Source organism: Pan troglodytes, chromosome 3 (assembly GCF_028858775.2).
Source record: "Pan troglodytes isolate AG18354 chromosome 3, NHGRI_mPanTro3-v2.0_pri, whole genome shotgun sequence".
In the NCBI taxonomy this organism is placed as follows: Eukaryota; Metazoa; Chordata; class Mammalia; order Primates; family Hominidae; genus Pan; species Pan troglodytes.
The window spans coordinates 159,460,676-159,476,632 of NC_072401.2; the positions used below are offsets into that span (position 1 = coordinate 159,460,676).

Here is a 15,957-nt window from a genome sequence, read left to right on the forward strand (position 1 = left end):
GGCTGAATCTGTTTGAATATCAACTATTTCCCTTTAAAAATGAGGAACAGAGGGTTATTGCTGATAGAACTTCATGTATTTGGATCACAATCCTACATTCCCCTATGGTACATCTTCATAGGAATTGGACCACCTGAATTACTCTATTGCCATTATATTAGTATTATTAGTCCATTCTCTGTTTGCTATAAAGAAATACATGAGACTGGCTAATTTATAAGAAAAGAGGTTTAATTGACTCACCATTCTGCAGGTTGTACAGGAAGCATGGTGGCATCAGCTTCTAGGGAGGCCTCACAGAACTTAAAATCATGGTGGAAGGTGAACAGGGAGTGAGGCACTTCACATGGCTGTAACAGGAGGAAGAGAGAGATTGGGGAGATGTTACAAAGTTTTAAACAACCGGATATCATGAGAACTCAGTAGACGGTACCAAGGGGAATGGTGCTAAACCATTCATGAGAACTCTATGATCCATTCACCTCCCATCAGGCCTGTATCAGTCGTTTTTCATGCTGCTAATAAAGACATACCCAAGACTGGGCAATTTACAAAAGAAGGAGATTTAATTGGACTTACAGTTCCACATGGCTGGGGAAGCCTCACAGTCATGGCCAAATGCAAGGAGGAGCAAGTCACATCTTACATGGATGGCAGCAGGCAAAGGGGAATTCTTTTTAAAACCATCAGATTTCATGACACTTATTTGCTGTCAGAGTAACAGCACAGAAAAGACTTGCCTTATGATTCAATTACCTCCCACCAGATCCCTCCCAGAACACATGGGAATTCCAATGAGATTTGGGTAGGGGCACAGCTAAACCATATCATTCTGCCCCTGAAACCTCCCAAATGTCATGTCCTCACTTTTCAAAACTAATCACGCCTTTCCAACAGTCGCCCAAAGTCTTAACTCATTTCAGCATTAACTCAAAAGTCCACAGTCCAAAGTCTCATTCAAGACAAGGCAAGTCCCTTCCTCCTATGAGCCTGTAAAATCAAAACCATTTACTTCCTAGATACAATGGAGGTACAGGCATTGGGTAAAAACAGCTATTTCAAGTGGGAGGATCTGGCCAAAACAAAAGGGTTACAGGCCCCATGGAAGTCCAAAATCCAGCGGGGCAGTTAAATCTTAAAGCTCCAAAATGATCTCCTTTGACTCCATGTCTCACATCCAGGTCACTCTGATGAAAGAAGTGGGTATCACCCCTGTGGCTTTTCAGGGTACAGCCTCTCACTTGGCTGCTTTCACAGGCTGGCGTTGAATGTCTACGGCCTTTTCAGGTGCACAGTGCAAACTGTCAGTGGGTCTACCATGCTGGGGTCTGGAGGATGGTGTCCTTCTTCTCACAGCTCCACCAGGCAGTGCCCCATTAGAGACTCTGTGTAGGGGCTTCTTCCCACATTTCCCTTCTGGTCTGCCCTAGCAGAGTTTCTCCATGAGAGTCCCAACCCTGCAAAGGACTTCTGCCTGGACATTCAGGCATTTCCGTACATCCTCTGAAATCTAGGCAGAGATTCACAAATCTTAATTCTTGACTTCTGTGTACCGGCAGGCTCAACACCACATGGAAACTGCCAAGGCTTGAGACTTGCAGCATCTGAAGCCACAGCCCAAGCTCTACATTGGCCCCTTTCATCCATGGCTGGAGTGGCTGCAACCTACGGCACCAAGCCCCTAAGCTGCAGACAGCATGGGCACCCTGGGCTTGGCCCAGGAAACCACTTTTTCCTCCTAGGCCTCTGGGCCTGTGATCAGAGGGGCTGCTGTGAAGACCTCTGACATGCCCTGGAGCCATTTTCCCCATTGTCTTGGGGATTAATATTTGACTCCTTATTAATTATGCAGATTTCTGCAGGCTTGCATTTCTCCTCAGAAAATTGATTTTTCTTTTCTATCACATTGTCAGGCTGCAAATTTTCTGAACTTTTATACTCTGCTTTCCTAATAAAACTGAATGCCTTTAACAGCACCCAAGTTACATTTTGAATGCTTTGCTGCTTAGAAATTTCTTCCACCAAATATGCTAAATCATCTCTCTCTAGTTCAAAATTCCACAAATTTCTAGGGCAAGGGTAAAATGTCACCAGTCTCTTTGGTAAACATAACAAGAGTCACCTTTGCTCCAGTTCCCAACAAGTTCCTCATCAACTTCTGAGACCACCTGGCCTGGACCTTATTATTTATATCAGTATCAGGCTTTTGATCAAATCATTCAACAAGTCTCTAGGAAGTTCCAAACTTTCCCACATTTTCCTGCCCTCTTCTAGGCCTCCAAACTGTTCCAACTTCTGCCTATTACCCAGTTCCAAAGTCACTTCCACATTTTTGGGTATCTTTTCAGCAGCACCTGACTCTACTGGTACCAATTGACTGTATCAGTCCATTTTCACACTGTTGATAAAGACATACCCAAGACTGGGCAATTTACAAAGAAAGAGGTTTAATTGGACTTACAGTTCCACATGGCTGGGAAGCCTCATGAGCATGGCAGAAGGCCAGGAGGAGCGAGCCACATATTACATGAATGACAGCAGGCAGAGAGGAGCTTGTGCAGGGGAATTCCTCCTTTTAAAACCATCAGACCTTGTGAGACTTATTCACTGTCATGAGATCAGCGCAGGAAAGACTTGCCCCATGATTCAATTACCTCCCACCAGGTCCCTCCCACAACACATGGGAATTCAAGATGAGACTTGGGTGGGGACACAGCCAAACCATATCAATGCCCCACGTCCAACACTGGGGATTGCAACTGATCATGAGGTTTGGCTGGAAACACAGATCCAAACCATACCACCAACGAAAAAACAAGTATAAAGGAAATAAAGAAAAATTTTCCATTTTATAATTCTTTATTTAATTATGATTAAATTCAATTAGTCAACCAATTTATAAGACTATATTGTAGACCAAATATAAATGAGAAGAATCTCCAATGATGCCTGGCCTTGGATGAGTCATTTAGACACTTCAGAGATTAGGTGTTTTTTTCCTGAAATATAAGTGTATAATAATGTATAGCTTATACAGCTGTTTTCAGAATAAAACAATGTCATATAATTTGAAAACTTTTATAATTCAATATACAGATATTAGTATTTTATGCAAAACATTATGCTAGGCAGTCATTGATATAACAATGGGTTTTACTTAAGACAGGTACTCTGCAGCTCCCTCAACTTGTTATCACATTTCATATGCTTTTTCTTGGTGAGAATTAAGATACTTATAAATGAAAATATTGAATCCTAATATATCATAAAGAATATCCTGATATGCTTGCAAGACTGGCATGCCTTCTGTCCACCAATCTTTTATATCTGACAGTCTTGAAAATATTTGATTACCTAAGTTATTTTACATCTTAATTAAAAACATTAGATTGTTGATTTATTGCCCTAGTCATAGCATCTGAGTATTTTTTCAGGATAACTGATAATAGCCTCCCTTGTACTGGTTTTTTGATGAAAATAGTAAAGTCAGGAACATCAATACAAAGACCACAATACTCATAAGCCAAATTGTCTGTGTAACTATATCAATGGTAACATACATCTTGTTGGGAGCATTAGAAATGTTTAAATCACTTTTGATAAGCCTCTTGAGCCAGGGATAAGATTTTGACAGATGGAAATTGGAGTAGGCTTGGAGCGGAAGATGTGTCTCAGACAGAAAACAGTTTGTAAGAGTACTGTTAGGTGAAAGCAACCAGCATCCTGATTTTGTTCATACATATATATGGATAATGTAGAGCAGTGATTTGACTTCAAAGATCAAGTTTGGACCTTCTTTAGTAGACATTAGGGAATAATCACATGTTCTCAGCAGGGAAATATTAAGAAGAAAATTCTGGCAACATTATTAGAAGCGTTTTTAAAGTGTGAGCTGAAAGTGAAGACGTTAGAAAGTAGTGATTTATTTCTGTGCTGGCAGGGTTAGGGATGCTGATCAATACCTGATGTCAGAAAACTGCAAATGAGTTCAGAGCCTTTTTGAAGACTTCAGAAGTTGTAGAATTCCAGATGACTGGTTCTAGAAAAGGCTGGACCAGAACCTTGTAGAGTATTTTGTGCTTCATCCATAAAGCAATAGAAAGCCACTGAAGGGGCCGGGCACGGTGGCTCATGCCTGTAATCCCAGCACTTTGGGAGGCTGAGGCAGGTGGATCACCTGAGGTCAGGAGTTCGAGACCAGCCTGAGCAACATGGTGAAACCCCTGTCTCTACTAAAAATACCAAAAATTACCTGGGCGTAGTAGTGGGCACCTGTAACCCCAGCTACTCAGGAGGCTGAGGCAGGAGAATAGCTTGAACCCAGGAGGTGGAGGTTGCAGTGAGCTGAGATCATGCCACTACTCTCCAGCCTGGTGATAGAGCAAGGCTCCATCTCAAAAAAAAAAAAAAGAAAGAAAGAAAGCCACTGACAATTTTAAGGGGTGAGTATGAGTCAGCATTAAGTCAGGAAACTAGAAAACAGTCTATGTCAAACAAAAACTATTGTATACAGGGAAATAATCACTAACAAATCTGTTGGAAGAACTAAAAGAGCAAACTCCAGAAAGGGCCATCATTATCTTTCAGGTGCCCTTCTCAATCTGTGCTACAGAGGTTTTAAAAAAAAGCTGCTATAAAACATAGAGGTTGGTAAAGTTGAGAAAGCCACCACAATTGTCATCTCTACTCTATGGCCCTCGAAGAGGGAAATAAAGTCAGGTTAATCACTGTAAAGTTTCATTCATGCTCAAGTCCATTTGTCCATTGCCTCTGCTATTAAAGAATATATTCTACTGCTCTGCTTCTCTTGCCCTGTAAGACTGTATCATATGGGTAGAATCTAAGTAATTTCTGAACCGTTTTGGCAAAGTCATCTAGGAAATGCAGTCTCCATTTTTCATGCCCTGGATAGGTGTGAAAATGGGCAACAGCCAATAGAACTGAAGAAGGATTGTCATGATAATATTTATGTTTTAAAATGTTCACTCCGGTTGACTTGTGAAAAAGAAAAAGACAATAAAAAATAAATATCAGTCTGGATGATAAGTAAAGTAAGATGAATAAGATAATTGAACTACAATGTTAGTGTTGGAGATGGAAAAAACTTGAAGGTCGGCGGATATTTAAAACGTATAATAAGCAGATTTTAAATCGGATTGTTTTTCATGCTATAATTTTATGAACTGTAGAACTCTACAGGTTTCTGTGGATTCTCCATTATCCTACTTTATTTCTCAATTAAGCTTGACTAAAAGGGAATATTTTGCAATAATAAATATTCTGTAAATTATCAAAGAAGGCAAATAATTTCTTTTGCAGTTTTATTACTTAGTGATATTTTAATATTGCAGTCTAATTAAAACCCAAGTCACACAGAAATGCCATATGATTAAAAATCTTATTAGCTTTATAGAGCATAAATACTTGCAACTAATGCCAGAGTTGCAGAATTCTATTTAGCACTTTAGGCTTAGATTATCTGACTGCCACCAAATAAAAATAGAGAATTATCTGTTTATATTTTAATTTTGCAAATAATCTATATACTAGCTCCTAGAAGTCCATCTTTGTGAAGTAATGACAAAAGAGTATTGTCGTATGGGAATTTTATTATTAAAACATTCAATGTATCTTTCAACATGCATTGACCTTTGAAAAGTTATATGTGCATTGGAATTTGAAGCCTCCGTAAATGGCTTACAATATGTGACTATATGTGAAAATGTATCTAGTCACCTTCTACTCACCATTTTAATTATACATAATTAAATCTAGACTATATTATATATAATATTAATTTATTCTATATGCATATTGATATATACAGAATCAATAATAATTATGTATATGATTATATACAACAAAATTTAAAATAAAAGATTGAAAACTGAAACATCCTTCTAATTTTAGAGGACTGAAATTTCATTCTACAGCCTTTTGAAGTCCCAGGCTGGGACTTTTTCTTCACTTACATTTCACTTTTTTTCTTATAGTTCAATACCAGAGAGATCTCGTGATGAAAAATATTCATTGTGATAAGGTCTAAGACAGGATGAAATGTGTAACCTCCAGATGAATTCCTTATGCATTACTATCAAAATTCCAATAAACCAAATCTTATTTCTTTATTAAAATACTCTTAGATATGATAGTAAAAATAGAACTCAACTCATTTCATTAAACATAAAGGCTCTTAAGAGTAGAAAGATCTTTACTAAGGTTTGAAAAGGGGATGTGGTGGAATTGATGGGGCAACTTAATCAGCAAAAACAAATATAATCTACTTCACAATTTTTTTAGTGCCATGGGGACATCACAAGGTATAGTGGCATGCCATGACCCTTCAAGGGTATTTTTAGCTGTAAAAAGTTTGAATCAGTGTACAGAATTAACAGTAGTTGGTAGTTATATATGACTATGTGACAGGCAGGCCTTAAGAGACTAGATTTATGAACTAAACACAAACAATGAGTGACATAAGTAACAAACTCCAAAACATCAGTGGTTTCACACTTGACAGGCTTTTTTCTCATTCGTGCTACACTTACAATTCAGGTCAAGCTACTCCCCAGGCTCCTTCTCCAAGTGTACCATCAATCCAGTTTTGTTTTGGTTTTTTCCATCCCGTGGCTTAACCATCTCATCATTTGACTGCACAATCACTGCTTCAAAGGAAGAGAGAATGTGGAGAACTCTCAGCTGCTCTATGATAACCCCTAAAGGACACATCGGACCTCCCTTCACAGTTCATTGACAGGAACTACTCATATCAATACCAGATAACCTCATGATAGGCTAGAAAATGCAGTATTTCTGTGTTCCCAGGAAGAAGAAAATAAAAAATGATTTGTTTAAAGCAAAACAGGAGCCAGTTACATGTGATAGGAGGAAACCTGACTGTACAGAAAGAGCATGATATGCAGAATGTATGATGGCAGAAAATAGGTAATAAGCAATTTCACCCATCAGTGATAGAGTCTGTCTTGGAAGATAATTGAAGAATAGTTATAGGTAGGCTGAAGGTACTCTGTATAAAAGGATGCAGGCTGACCCAGCAGCAGGTGCTACATCTCTAAGGATGGAAGTTAAATTACCAGGCAGGACTTAAATCACTGTGGAGAACTGAAATGAAAGAGGCACTCCCCAGTCTCTGTGGGGCAAGAATAAAATATGTATTCCTGAATTTGGTCTGGAATATATATTTGACACTTGGTATCTGGATCAAGGATTAAACCTAGTTATTGGAATTTAAAACAAGACACAGAAAGCTTGACTCAACCATTGATTAGTTTGTTTTAAAACATGTCAGACAGAAGCACACTGAGGGCACCTTAATTTAAAAAAAATATTCCCATGACAAGATCTCATGGCAATGCAAAAACAAAATTTTTAAACGTGACTACAGCATAGCCAGGACTCATCATGACTGGACTGTAACACAGGAACTGTAAGGATGTCTAGAACGTAAAACAATTTTAGGCCCCAGGTTACAGTTGTGATCCCCCAACACCTCTGCTACCTGTGACCACTTTTGCATATTTTAATGTTTCAACATTCAACACTATAACTCAGCTACATTTTATTGCTCTTTTAACTCTTTTTCTTTCTATTCAGTGTTCAAAATCCCAAAGAGACTTCAGCTTCACTTAGTGTGAGAACAGATGATATTTTGTTCATTTTAGAACACTTACAAAAGATAGAACAAAATGATCACAATTACCATGCTCACATTTGTGGAAACAATTCTGCAAGCTACTCTTGCCTTCATATAGAAACAGTTGTTCTGAAGTCTGCACTCTGGCATAGTTCATTTTCTTGGCTCTACCATTCAGAATAAAAAAAAATAAAATCACATAGATTTGAAAATAACATGGGTAAATATAAAGATGACATATGTGTTTGTGTGTGAGTGTGTGCGTGATTTATGAAATCTATATGCTCCAGGCATCACCAAACCATGAATAAAAATTATGATTTTAACACTATTAGAGCATATGCCTTCACCCATGTGTCAGCAAATATCTTAACTCAAAAAACCCTCCAGTAATTTGGGGAAGGGCCTCAGAATACTTCCGCACATATATTCCAAATATGTCCTCAGGCACCTCTACTTTGCCATTCTTGTCTTTCTACTTTGCTGCTTTTCTCTGCCAAGGGCTTTTTGGGGATCACTCACTACACAGGTCTCAGCAGTCCTCTATGTATGGCTGGCCCCCATTCCGCTAACTGACCTCTACACAAAGAAACTTCTTTCCTCTTTGTGGATTTGTGTGAAGAATGGTTCAGACTATCTTAGTTTCTCATGGTTCAATTGAGGCCAGACTTATTGAGGCTTTCACCCTATTTGAATATACAGTTCTGTGAATTTTTACAAACTCATACAGTTATGTAACCACCACAACAACAAGATACAGAGAAATTCACTCACTCCCCCCGAAATTCTCTAGGGTTCCTTTACGATCAGCTCAATTATCCAACATCCTGGCTCAGGTTACAATTGATATTGTTTTCTGCCCTAACAGTTTGCCTTTCCAAAATGTCACATAAATGAAGTTATACAGTTTATAGGCTTTGAATTTGGGATAGTTCACTTAATATAATTCATTTAAAAATTGAATAATTTTTTCATTGTGTTTTATTGCTCACTCATATTCCATTTAATGGCTATTCCACAACTGGTTTATCTATTTACTAGTTGATGAACATTTGAGTTGTTTATAGTTTGAGATAGTTATTAATAAAACTGCTATAAACTTCCTCGTAAAGGTTATTTTGTGAATGTATGTTTTCATTTATCTTGAGTAAACTCTCCAAGTAGGATTGCTGAATCAAAAGGTGAGAGTATGTTTAACTGTACAAGAAACTGCTCAACAGTTTCCAAAGTGGCTGTGCCATTTTGCATTCTCACAAACAGTGACTAAGAATTCGACTTGCTTCGCATCCTCATCGGTACATGGTGTTATCTATTGTTTTGGGGCTGGGGTAGGGGACGGGTTGTGCGTGTGTAGTTTAGTTTGCATTTCTCTAATGACTAATTATTTTGAGCAGCTTTCATTTACTTATTTATCATCCACAAGTAAGATATCCCCTAATTTACTGCAGCTGTAAATCTTGAAATCAGGTAGCGTGCAGTCTCCAGATTTGTTCTTCTTTTCCAACTTGTTTCGACTATTCTAATTTTTGTGCTATTCCATATAAATTTATAATTAATCTTGTCAAAAACTGATAGATTTTCATTTGTTTAGGTCTTTTTTGATTACTCTCATCAGTATTTTGTATTCATCAGTATATAAAGCTAATCAGTATATAAAATACAAATCATAAATGGCCTTTTCATTGCTAGACTATAGAAATACAGTTATTTATTTTACCTTCCTATTTGAAATAACTATAGACCCACAGGAACTTGCAAAACTAATTTTTAATTATAATGAAGTTAAAATTGTTTTATCAATTTATTTTTCTTTCATGGATCATGAATTTGGTGTCATGTCTAAGAACTCATTAACTAACCATGCATCAAGAAGATTTTCTCTTATGTTCTCTTTTATAAGTTTTATAGTTTTACATTTAGATCTATGATCTACATTGAGTCACTATTGGTATAATGTATAAGGTATGTGTCAAGATTTCTCTTTGATTATTGATGTCCAGTTGTTCCAGACCATTTGTTGAAGAGACATTTTTTCTTTACTGAATTGTATTTGCATCTCTATCAAAAATCAGTTGAATATATTTGTTTAGCTCTATTGCTTGGTTCTCTATTCTTTTTCATTGATTTATATGTGTACCCCATTTCTAGCCTTCCAGTGACTTAATTATGGTAATGATAATATCTTAAAATTATGTAGTGTAAGTACTCCAAATTTATTCTTCCTTTAAAATATTTTTCTAGCTATTCTAATTTATGTACTTTCTTATACACATTTTAATACAGGCTTTTATATATCCTCAGAAAATTCTGTTGGGATTTTGATAGGAATTGCGTTGCATAATTGATTGTTGTATATTGACATTTGTCTTACAACTCTTGTTTTTACTCCTCCGCATGTTATTTATCTTTTATCTCTATCTGCTTTCAAGATTTTTTTTTATCCTTAGTAATCACTATTTTGACTATAATGTGTATATGTATTTTTATTTGTTTTCATTTGTGCCTATCTTTCTAGGGTGTCCTCTGGCTTTTTGGATATGTAGTTTGACGGCCTTTATTAGTTTTGGAAAATGCTCAGTTGTTATCTCTTTAAATACTTCTTCACTGGATTCTTCCTCACTTCTTCTTTTGGGATAATAACTACTCAAATGCCAGACAGTTTGATATTTTCCTCCATATCAGGAATGCTCAGTTCTTGTTCTGTATTCCTTTTGTATTTCAATTTGCCTAAATTAAACAGAAGTAATTTTTCTTTTGTTGTGTCTGCTCTATTGTTGAGCCCCCAAAACGGAACTATTCATCTCTAATACTCTGTTTTTTACTTATTGAATTTCTATTTGACATTTTCTTGTGGTTCCTATCTCTATTTCAATCCTCCATCTGTGCATGCATGTTATCTGTTTTCCACTAGACTCTTTAACATATTAATTATGGTTTTAAAAACTGTTTTACTGATAATTGCAACATATGGGTCATCTGAGTTTGTTCTCTTGACTGTTTTTATTCCTGATAATAGAATTTTCTTTCCATTTTTCCTCATAAATTTTGATTGAATACTAAATATCATGTATATAACAGTAAAGACTGATACAAATAATACGCATGCTGAAAAATGGGCACGATTTTCTTCCGTCAGGCTATGAGTGAAGAAGTCAATGTTGTCAGAGATGAATCTGTATTTAAGTTTTGTTGTTGCTATGGTCACCAGTAGTGCACAAATGCTTCAAATCCTTCTATAATTGCCTTGCCCTTAAGGATGGGCCTGGTGTGCTGGTTTGTGTGTGTGTGTGTGTGTTTGTTTGTGTGTGTGTGTTTGTGTGTGTGTGTGCATGTGTGTATTTCAATAGCCCTGATTCACTGTTAGTTTCCCTGCACTGACAGTTTCCTTGCATTTCTCAGCCATCTCTGCACACCTGTGCTACAAAGGAAGTTGCTCATCCCACAATTGCACTGCCCCCAGTTGTAGACTGCTATTACTTGTTGCTTCAATCTCACTAGGCTTGTGGTGGAGGGCTTTCTGTTATCTTGGTCTTGTGCCAGTCTTAGGCAAGCCCCGTGTGCCTGGGCTTTGTATGTGAGAATTTCTCAAGGTGCCTGCCTGTCTTCCTCACGGCCATCAAATTGTGTTGTATCTGTGGTGTGTCTTATGTGGGCGAGAGATTCCTGCTTCATTTCCAATAGTAAGAGCCCTACAATGTTAATGGTGTAGGCATATGGTCTCAGGACTGTCCCTCTTTGAAGGGTATTGGGTTTGGCTGCTTCTGCTTTTCCCTGCAAAATAGCTCTTCACCTTTACCTGGAGCATTGGATATCCCACATCAAGTGACTTGAGGCTTTAGGCAGGGGCAGGGCTTTATGCCTGCGGAACTATTTAGGAATATGTTGAGATGTTGGAGAGCTGTGAGTTGCCGTAAGTAGTAATGGTGGGGATGTCTCGTGAGCTGCGGGAGAGGGCTGGAACAAAGGAAAATTAGCAGCTTATAGTAATATTCCTAATATGTGGCCCAGTGACCCTAGACCCTGTAGAAAGAAGAAACCATTTTCTCTTTAAGGGGAAACCTCTTTCTTCATAGTATCACTGACAGTAGGACCATCAACATCTGAAGAAGTGTCCTATTTTATCCACAAGGATGTCATCTGCTCCAGTGAGGAAAATTGTAATACTACTACTAAAAGACATTTCCCAACATCCTGTTGATTTATTTTTAACTCAGGAACCATTGTGTAAACCAAAACTACGTTTTCTTGTTTAATGCCCAAGGATCCGGTTCTTTTTACAAACTTTTTTCCATGTTGAGGTAAAGAGAAGTCAGAGCCTGCATGTGCATCTGACTGTAGTCCAGTATAAACCATTATTCTCTTATGAACTAGAGCTGAGACAATAGCTGAACACTACACACACACACACACACACACACACACCCCTATGCTACCACACGCAAACACTCACAGATCTACATGACACCCACTCAAGTCAAAAATTTAACAAGTTTTAGGTTACAGATATACAAGTGAACATTAAAATTAGACAAAAAACTAACTTCTAGGGACACAGTTTTGATTAAATATTTATATATTTTATTTTTGTAAGAAAGAATCTTGGTGAGAACTTTCTTGGCTGCATTCTGTCAACTTAACTTTCCTGGCTTACAGTTATATAATTTAAGGAGCTCACTAAAGCAGCTTTACCATTCCTCCTTCCCGTCCCCTGGTAAAAATAGTCCTCTGCCTCAAAGGTAAATCTGAGTTTCCAAATTAAAGGGGAAATTACAGTTAAAAAAAAAATCTTTAAATCCTTCCTTCAAAGGGAACTGCATTGCATTTCTGGCAACATTAAAATTCAAATCATTTATTTTGATCTTCTATTTATATGAGGAAACAGTATTTGGAAAGTTTTTAGACTACAGTGAAAAAAAAAAGAGTTCTATAGAGACTATTTCTTTCCAAAATTACATTTTGTTTGGCACCTCTGAGTTGCAATCTCTTCGTGTAACCACCTTTTTTTATTTTCTCACATTGACACATCTAAAAATCAAGCCATAACTCTGTTCTCACACCTTCATCACAAATTAGAGCTAAGACATCTGTCATAGTGGGAATTCCCATAACAAGATGAACTTTGGCATTTCACAGACTGAAGAGAGGACACTTTCAAAATCTTCTGTGAAGATGTTATAAAATATATTTCTTTGGAAGCAGAAAAGCAGGATAATTTTGCATTCTAACTTATAGCATTATACATATATGTTTACTTTAGAAATCAGTTATGAACTAATTTTTAAATGACTTTCATAAAATAATGATACATCTGTAAACATGAGGTTATGGGAAAATGCTGTAACACATAACTTGTATATTTATGGTAAATTTCAGTCTTTCAAAAATACAGAAAATAGTATATCAGATCCTTTGTACTTGCATGGAGATTTTAAATGTATTAATATTTTTCAGAGTTTGCTTCACACCATTTCCTTCTTATTAAAAAAAATTACAATAGTATAGTGCCAGGATAACCTTTCTCCTAACCTCTAAATAAATACCATCCTAAAGTTGATGTGTTTGAATCCTATATGTTTTGGTATCTTTACTATGTATGTAGATATGAATAAAAATGTACATACTATTAGTCTTCAGGTTTAAATTTTATGTTAATGGCAACATACAGTTTCTATCACATTGTAATTTTTTTTTAGATTGAACATAATGTTTTTAAGTTACATACATGTTGATACGGTAAAGTGGGTTTTTTAAAGTTAACTGCAGCAAAATATTGCAAATATGAACAAAATAGTTTACTCATTTGTCTACTAAGGGAAATTTATATTTATTCTTTTTTATTGTTACAATCTCTGCTAAGAAAAATGGTTTTGTTAGTGTCTCAAGCATAGAAGTGTGTCTCAAAGGTAAATATTTTGAAGTAAAATTGCTAGGATATGCACAAGTTAAGTGTATTAAACATTATTAAAATGTTATTAAATGTATTAAAAAATATTTTTATCCAAAATATGTGTACCAATTTACATTCTAACCAGCTATGTCCAAGGGTTTCTACTTCTTCACACTTATGTCAGTGTTTGGTGAATCCAGACATTAATTTTTCCAGTCTGAGGACTGAAAAATGGTGCCTTATTGCTGTTTTAATTAATTTGATTACTAGTGAGAATGAGCATGTTTTCATATATCTGTTGTTCATTTGGTGAATTGCCTGCCTGTAATCTTTGTCCTTTTTAAAAATTGGTATGCTTATCTATTTATTATTCATTTAAAGATATTTTTATATTCTGGTTACTAATCTTTAGTTGGTTATATTGGTTGCAAAATGATATGACTGGTATGCTGCCATTAATATGAAATCTAATAATGCAAAACAATAGCACACACACATATACACATGCATGTATGTGGTAATCGTACAGTTATATGAAATTTATTTAGATGCTAACTTCAGAGGTTATCTAGTGGTTGGGAAGAAAGTTGTGCTGACTACTATATTGTTATAATTTACTTTCTTAAAAATGAAAGAGAGGTAAGCCGGGTGCAGTGGCTCATACCTGTAACTCCAGCACTTTGGGAGGCCAAGGTGGGCTGATCGCCTGAGGTCTGGAGTTTGAGACCAGCCTGACCAACATGGTGAAACCCCATCTCTACTAAACATACAAAAACAAAACAAAACAAGCCAGGTGTGGTGGTGCATGCCTGTAATCCCAGCTACTTGGGAGGCTGAGGTAGGAGAATCGCTTGAACATGGGAGGCGGAGGTTGCGGTGAGCTGAGATCTCACCATTGCACTCCAACCTGGGCAACAAGAGTGAAACTCCCTCTCAAAAAAAAAAAAAAGAAAGAAAGAAAGAGGTGGAGCCAAGATGGCCAAATAGGAGCAGCTCCAGTCTACTGCACCCAGTGTGAATGATGCAGAAGACGAATGATTTCTGCATTTCCAACTGAGGTACCAGGTGCATCTCACTGGGAATTGTTGGAAAGTGGGTGCAGGACAGTGGGTGCAGTGCACCGAGTCTGAGCTGAAGCAGGGCAAGGCATCGCCTCACCAGGAAGCGCAAGCAGTGGGGAATTCCTTTTCCTAGCCAAGGAAAGGGGTGATGGACGGCACCTGGAAAATCGGGTCACTCCCACCCTAATACTGTGCTTTTCCGATGGTCTTAGCAAACAGCACACCAGGAGATTATATCCCGTGCATGGCTCAGAGGGTCCTATGCCCACGGAGCCTCACTCATTGCTAGCACAGCAGTCTGAGGTCTAACTGCAAGGTGGCAGTGAGGCTGGGGGAGGGGCGCCTGCCATTGCTGAGGCTTGAGTAGGTAAACAAAGCAGCCAGGAAGCTCGAACTGGGTGGAGCCCACCGCAGCTCAAGGAGGCCTGCCTGCCTCTGTAGACTCCACCTCTGGGGGCAGGGCATAGCCAAACAAAAGGCAGCAGAAACCTCTGCAGACTTAAATGTCCCTGTCTGACAGCTTTGAAGAGTGTAGTGTTTCTCCCAGCACGCAGCTTGAGATGTGAGAACAGACAGACTGCCTCCTCAAGTGGGTCCCTGACCCTCGAGTAGCCTAACTGGGAGACACCCCCCAGTAGGGGCAGACTGACACATCACACGGCCAGGTACTCCTCTGAGACAAAACTTCCAGACGAACGATCAGGCAGCAACATTTGCTGTTCACCAATATCCATTGTTCTGCAGCCTCCACTGCTGATACCCAGGCAAACAGGGTCTGGAGTGGACCTCCAGCAAACTGCAACAGACCTGCCGCTGAGGGTCCTGACTGTTAGAAGGAAAACTAACAAACAGAAAGGACATCCACACCAAACCCCATCTGTATGTCACCACCATCAAAGACCAAAGATAGATAAAACCACAAAGATGGGGAAAAAACAGAGCAGAAAAACTGAAAAATCTAAAAATCACAGCGCTTCTCCTCCTCCAAAGGAACGCAGCTCCTCACCAGCAACGGAACAAAGCTGGACGGAGAATGACTTTGACGAGTTGAGAGAAGAAGGCTTCAAAAGATCAAACTACTCCAAGCTAAAGGAGGAAGTTCGAACCCATGGCAAAGAAGTTAAAAACCTTGAAAAAAGATTAGACAAATGGCTAACTAGAATAACCAATGTAGAGAAGTCCTTAAAGGACCTGATGGAGCTGAAAACCGTGGCACAAGAACTACGTGACAAATGCACAAGTCTCAGTAGCTGATTCGATCAACTGGAAGAAAGGGTATCAGTGATAGAAGATCAAATGAATAAAATGAAGCGAGAAGAGAAGTTTAGAGAAAAAAGAATAAAAAGAAACGAACA

At 37.8% G+C, this 15,957-nt stretch overlaps 1 long non-coding RNA gene across 2 annotated transcripts in view; it reads right to left on the minus strand.

The window, feature by feature from the left end:
* Window positions 1-247: 247 nt before the first annotated feature.
* The window catches only part of LOC107974460 (uncharacterized), a 380,241-nt gene continuing 364,531 nt past the window's right edge, over window positions 248-15,957 (minus strand). For both annotated transcript variants that reach the window (XR_010156735.1, XR_008547646.2), the window contains exon 6: window positions 248-350. This is a non-coding gene — a long non-coding RNA (uncharacterized LOC107974460). The remainder of the gene's footprint in view (window positions 351-15,957) is intronic.